At 54.1% G+C, this 6,072-nt stretch overlaps 1 long non-coding RNA gene across 1 annotated transcript; it reads right to left on the bottom strand.

Annotated features, from left to right (window-relative positions):
* Window positions 1-563: 563 nt before the first annotated feature.
* Window positions 564-3,154, bottom strand: LOC149428761 (uncharacterized). Its single transcript, XR_016310683.1, has 2 exons — window positions 2,692-3,154; window positions 564-867 (listed from the first exon to the last, which is right to left on the bottom strand). It is a non-coding gene; the product is annotated as an uncharacterized LOC149428761 (long non-coding RNA).
* Between the last annotated feature and the right edge of the window lie 2,918 nt (window positions 3,155-6,072).

The following is a 6,072-nucleotide window of genomic DNA, read 5'->3' as shown; positions in this document are numbered from 1 at the left end:
CCCCCTATCCGCCTATCATTCATCCACCTATCATTCATCCCCCTATCTGCCTTTCATTCATCCCCCTATGCGCCTATCATTCATCCCCCTATCCGCCTTTCATTCATCCCCCTATCATTCATCCGCCTATCATTCATCCACCTATCATTCATCCGCCTATCATTCATCCGCCTATCATTCATCCCCCTCTCTGCCTGTCATTCATCCCCCTCTCTGCCTGTCATTCATCCCCCTATGCACCTATAATTCATCTGCCTATCATTCATCCCCCTATCATTCATCCGCCTATCATTCATCCACCTATCATTCATCCCCCTATCTGCCTTTCATTCATCCCCCTATCCGCCTATACTTCATCCACCTATCATTCATCCCCCTATCATTCATCCCCCTATCATTCATCCCCCTATCCGCCTATCATTCATCCGCCATTACAGAAAGACGAGCAATCTTGATATCAGAGATACACGAGGACGTATCCACTACATCCACATCACATACATGGCAGTGCCACAGGGGCTGCCTGCAAGCATGTAGGCAGTGTTGGACATTCCCAACATATGTAGAGAACTGAAAGTTGTTTTTAATGGATAATTACGAGACATGATAGGGAACGCCGGCTGACAACCAGAACCAGAACCAGTTCCTCCAACATGTCCATTCTATCGGGTTTGGACGAAGGTCTCTTTGAGGTCGAAGCCTGAGATCCAGCAGACGTCACCGCGAGCGTTCCTCCCCTCCGCCGCAAACAGAAAAATGTGAGAAGGAAAATCTGTTTCCACGGAAACCAGCTGTGCTACTTCTTCAGTATCTCCGCGCCATGGTGTCACTTCCCTCCGATATTTCCCGGATCGCTGGGGGCGTTCTCTGAGAGGATGGAAGAGGGGAGATGATGGCCATGGGCTCCCGCCAAGGTTTTCCTCCATTGTTACAATAAAACTTTATCAGCAGATATCAAATAAACGGCTACAAAGTAACCGACTTATATTCCAATATACACCTATGAGGTGTCCGATCGTTCCCACCCCCGAGGAAGAAACCCCCAAATGCCTCATACCATGGATTACATAGCAATTCCGGGTGACCAATGGAATCAGTCGCTGAAATTCCATCAAATTGCCACAAAAAGGGAGAATTCAGTCAGCTGACCTTTATCTAGTAATCCACAGCAGCCATATTCCACAGAGCTCCTCGCATGTGTGCTGGGCGGGTCTGAGCTCTGCTGCCCTCCCCTCCCCCAACTCCCACAATTCCCTTCCCCTTTCTCCGCCTCCTTTTCCCTCTTCTCTTTCTCACCTCTCGTCTGCTCGCGTCTCTCCCCTCCCCTCCTCTCCTCCCCTCTGCTCGCCTCTCTCCTCTCCCCTCCTCTCCTCTGCTCGCCTCTCTCCTCTCCCCTCCCCTTCTCTCCTCTCCCCTTCTCTCCTCTCGTCTGCTCACCTCTCTCCTCTCCCCTCCCGTCCTCTCCTCTCCTCGCTTCTCTCCTCTCCTCTCCCCTCCTCTCCTCTCGTCTGCTCGCCTCTCTCCCCTCCCGTCCTCTCCTCTGCTCGCTTCTCTCCTCTCCCCTCCCCTTCTCTCCTCTCGTCTGCTCGCCTCTCTCCTCTCCCCTCCCTTCCTCTCCTCTGCTCGCCTCTCTCCTCTCCCCTCCCTTCCTCTCCTCTGCTCGCTTCTCTCCTCTCCCCTCCCCTTCTCTCCTCTCGTCTGCTTGCCTCTCTCCCCTCCCTTCCTCTCCTCTGCTCGCTTCTCTCCTCTCCCCTCCCCTTCTCTCCTCTGCTCGCTTCTCTCCTCTCCCCTCCTCTCCTCTGCTCGCCTCTCTCCCCTCCTCTCCTCTCCCCTCCTCTCCTCTGCTCGCCTCTCTCCCCTCCTCTCCTCTGCTCGCTTCTCTCCTCTCCCCTCCACTTCTCTCCTCTCGTCTGCTCGCCTCTCTCCCCTCCCCTTCTCTCCTCTCCTCTGCTCGCTTCTCTCCTCTCCCCTCCTCTCCTCTACTCGCTTCTCTCCTCTCCCCTCCCCTTCTCTCCTCTTGTCTGCTCGCCTCTCTCCTCTCCCCTCCCCTCCTCTCCTCTGCTCACTTCTCTCCTCTGCTCGCCTCTCTCCTCTCCTTCCCTCTCCTCTCATGTTCTCTCCACTCCTCTCCTCTCCTCTTCCCACCCCTCCCCTTTCTCCTGTCCTCTCCCCTCCCCCAACTCCCACAATTCCTTCCCCCTTTCTCCTCCTTATTTTCCCTCTTCTCTTTCTCACCTCTTGTCTGCTCGCCTCTCTCTCCTCCCCTCCTCTCCACTCCTCTGCCCCTCTCGCTCCTCTCCTCCCCTCTCCTCTCCCTTTCTCTCCTCTCCCCTCCCCTTTCTCTCCTCTCCCCTTTCTCTCCTCTCCCCTCCCCTCCTCTCCCCTTCCCTTTCTCCTCTCCTCTCCCCCAACTCCCACAATTCCTTCCCCCTTTCTCCTTATTTTCCCTCTTTTCTTTCTCACCATTGGTCTGCTTGCCTCTCTCTTCTCCCCTCCTCTCCTCTGCTTTCTTCTGTCTTCTCTCCTCTCCTCCTCTTCCCTCCTCTCCTCTCATCTCCTCGCCTCTCTCCTCTTCCTTTCTCCTTTTCTCTCTCCTCTTCTCTCTTTCTCCCTCTCTTCTACTCTCCTCTCCCCTTGTCACGGTGTAAGGTCAGGTTCAGAGACCAGTTGCTATAGCAGTAAAAGGCTTACCTGGAACCAGCAGGATAGGTCCACCAGCGGGTCCCCCTGGGAATGACGCAGGCTCACCTGAGGTGCGGGGTCTAAGTATTAACCGGTATTCCCCAGAGCTCCTAATGGTGGAGATGGATTTGGCTGCGTGTTAATACCAGGTCCCAGATCTCAGGATCACCCCACCAGGGAATGAGCAGACTGGGAACCAATAGCGGATCAACAGGTTAGGGATCAGAAAGCAGAGTCGGTCACAAGCCAAGGGTCGGTCACAAATGGTAGCAGATCAATCGTGGTCAGGAACAAGCCAAAGGTCAGTAGCGGAGGTGTAGACAGCAGCAGGAACAGTAGCGGGATATTGGCTGGAAAGGCACAATAATCTGGCAAGGAGGAAGTCCAAGGACATGGCTTATATAGGAAGTTCATGGGAGGAGCAAGGAGTTCAAGGTTCAAGAGCAAACAAGGCACAAGGCAGGATTATCCAATAGATGAGGCAAAGTGTTGTCCAGCATCCTAGGTAGCTCAGTGAGTAGAGTTACTGCCTGACACAGTAGAAGTCCCAGGTTCAAGTCCAGGCCCTGACACCCCTACTCTCTTCTCCTTTCCTTTCTCCTTCTGTCTCCTCTATTTTTATTCTTTTCTCTGTCCTCTCCTCATCTCTTTCTCCCTCTTCCTTTTCCTCCCCTCTCACCTCCTCTCTTCTCCTTTCTTTTGCTCTCCTTTCCTCTCTCCTCTCCCTCTCCTCCTCCTCTCCCCTCCCTCTCCATCTTCCTCTCCCACTTCCTCCCCTCTCCCTCTCCTTTCCTCTCCTGTCCCCTCCACTCTCCTCCTCTCCTCTCCCCTCCTCTCCTCTCTCCTCTCCTCTGTGCTGAATGCCCCCCAATACTTCTTCCTCTGCAGTATGCCCCCAGTCTTCTGTGCTGAATGCCCCCCAATACTTCTTCCTCTGCAGGATGCCCCCAGTCTTCTGTGCTGAATGCCCCCCAATACTTCTTCCATCGCAGGATGCCCCCAGTCGTCTGTGCTGAATGCCCCCCAATACTTCTTCCTCTGCAGGATGCCCCCAGTCTTCTGTGCTGAATGCCCCCCAATACTTCTTCCTCTGCAGGATGCCCCCAGTCTTCTGTGCTGAATGCCCCCCAATACTTCTTCCATCGCAGGATGCCCCCAGTCGTCTGTGCTGAATGCCCCCCAATACTTCTTCCTCTGCAGGATGCCCCCAGTCTTCTGTGCTGAATGCCCCCCAATACTTCTTCCTCTGCAGGATGCCCCCAGTCTTCTGTGCTGAATGCCCCCCAATACTTCTTCCTCTGCAGGATGCCCCCCGTCTTCTGTGCTGAATGCCCCCCAATACTTCTTCCTCTGCAGAATGCCCCCAGTCTTCTGTGCTGAATGCCCCCCAATACTTCTTCCTCTGCAGGATGCCCCCAGTCTTCTGTGCTGAATGCCCCCCAATACTTCTTCCTCTGCAGGATGCCCCCAGTCTTCTGTGCTGAATGCCCCCCAATACTTCTTCCTCTGCAGGATGCCCCCAGTCTTCTGTGCTGAATGCCCCCCAATACTTCTTCCATCGCAGGATGCCCCCAGTCTTCTGTGCTGAATGCCCCCCAATACTTCTTCATCTGCAGTATGCCCCCAGTCTTCTGTGCTGAATGCCCCCCAATACTTCTTCCTCTGCAGGATGCCCCCAGTCTTCTGTGCTGAATGCCCCCCAATACTTCTTCCATCGCAGTATGCCCCCAGTCTTCTGTGCTGAATGCCCCCCAATACTTCTTCCTCTGCAGGATGCCCCCAGTCTTCTGTGCTGAATGCCCCCCAATACTTCTTCCATCGCAGTATGCCCCCAGTCTTCTGTGCTGAATGCCCCCCAATACTTCTTCCTCTGCAGGATGCCCCCAGTCCTTCTGTGCTGAATGCCCCCCAATACTTCTTCATCTGCAGGATGCCCCCAGTCTTCTGTGCTGAATGCCCCCCAATACTTCTTCCATCGCAGTATGCCCCCAGTCTTCTGTGCTGAATGCCCCCCAATTCTTCTTCCTCTGCAGGATACCCCCAGTCTTCTGTGCTGAATGCCCCCCAATACGTCTTCCATCGCAGGATGCCCCCAGTGCTCTGTGCTGAATGCCCCCCAATACTTCTTCCTCTGCAGGATGCCCCCAGTCTTCTGTGCTGAATGCCCCCCAATACTTCTTCCATCGCAGTATGCCCCCAGTCTTCTGTGCTGAATGCCCCCCAATACTTCTTCCTCTGCAGGATGCCCCCAGTCTTCTGTGCTGAATGCCCCCCAATACGTCTTCCATCGCAGTATGCCCCCAGTCTTCTGTGCTGAATGCCCCCCAATACTTCTTCCTCTGCAGGATGCCCCCAGTCTTCTGTGCTGAATGCCCCCCAATACGTCTTCCATCGCAGGATGCCCCCAGTGCTCTGTGCTGAATGCCCCCCAATACTTCTTCCTCTGCAGGATGCCCCCAGTCTTCTGTGCTGAATGCAGGGTGTCATGGGCCCACTCCTGGGGGGTGTCACCCCAGCACCCTAAATTAATAGTGTAATGATTCAGAGAGATGACATCATCATCTTCAGCACCGCCCACTGCTGAGATGGATGAAGACGACCCGCAAGTCAGGTGACCAACCCGAAGGCAATGAAAGAGGGAAATGTGAAAAAAAAAGAAGCAAAAAAACAAGATGGTGGTTGGCTCATCCGGGGCAATGAGGGTGATTGGGGGATGGGGAAGCTGATCCCGGAGTTGGCCTTTAAGGTAGGTTTCATTGATGACAGGTGCTCTTTAAAGCATTTTCCTACTTTTATTCCGCCTTCTTTTAGGAAGTTGGAATCCATCTGAAGCTGTCAGGATGATAGCGCCTGTTCAGCAAATGCCGCCGGCTCAGCGTGTGGGAAGCGGTGACTGCCAGGATCTGAGACATGTCATTAATAAAAATACACTGACTCACTGACAGGGCGGGGAACCCAGCCAGGAGATGGGGGGAATCCGCTCTTCAGTTGTCCCCATTACAGTTCTGCAGAAGCTGAAGGCGCCATTTCTTGAAAAATTTGATTTTTAATGTTTTTAGTCGCCCTAAATGGCCTCTCCGCCCTTTGTGATCTCCCATAAGGAACACCAACCTTCAAAGATTATTACAGGGAATGGGGGGGGGGGGGGGGGGGTAGGAGACACCGGAGAGGGGGGTATAATACCTCTTCTATTACAGGGAATGGGGGGGAGGTAGGAGACACAGGACACCGGAGAGGGGGGTATAATACCTCTTCTATTACAGGGAACGGAGGGGAGGTAGGAGACACAGGACACTGGAGAGGGGGGTATAATACCTCTTCTATTACAGGGAACGGAGGGGGGGTAGGAGACACGGGACCCCGGAGAGGGGGGTATAATACCTCTTCTAT

This window comes from Staurois parvus, unplaced genomic scaffold (assembly GCF_062004578.1).
Source record: "Staurois parvus isolate SC_StPar_1 unplaced genomic scaffold, SC_StPar_1.0 ptg002978l, whole genome shotgun sequence".
NCBI lineage: Eukaryota > Metazoa > Chordata > Amphibia > Anura > Ranidae > Staurois > Staurois parvus.
Note: the sequence above shows the minus strand (reverse complement) of the source record. Positions and strands in the feature narration are given on the sequence as shown.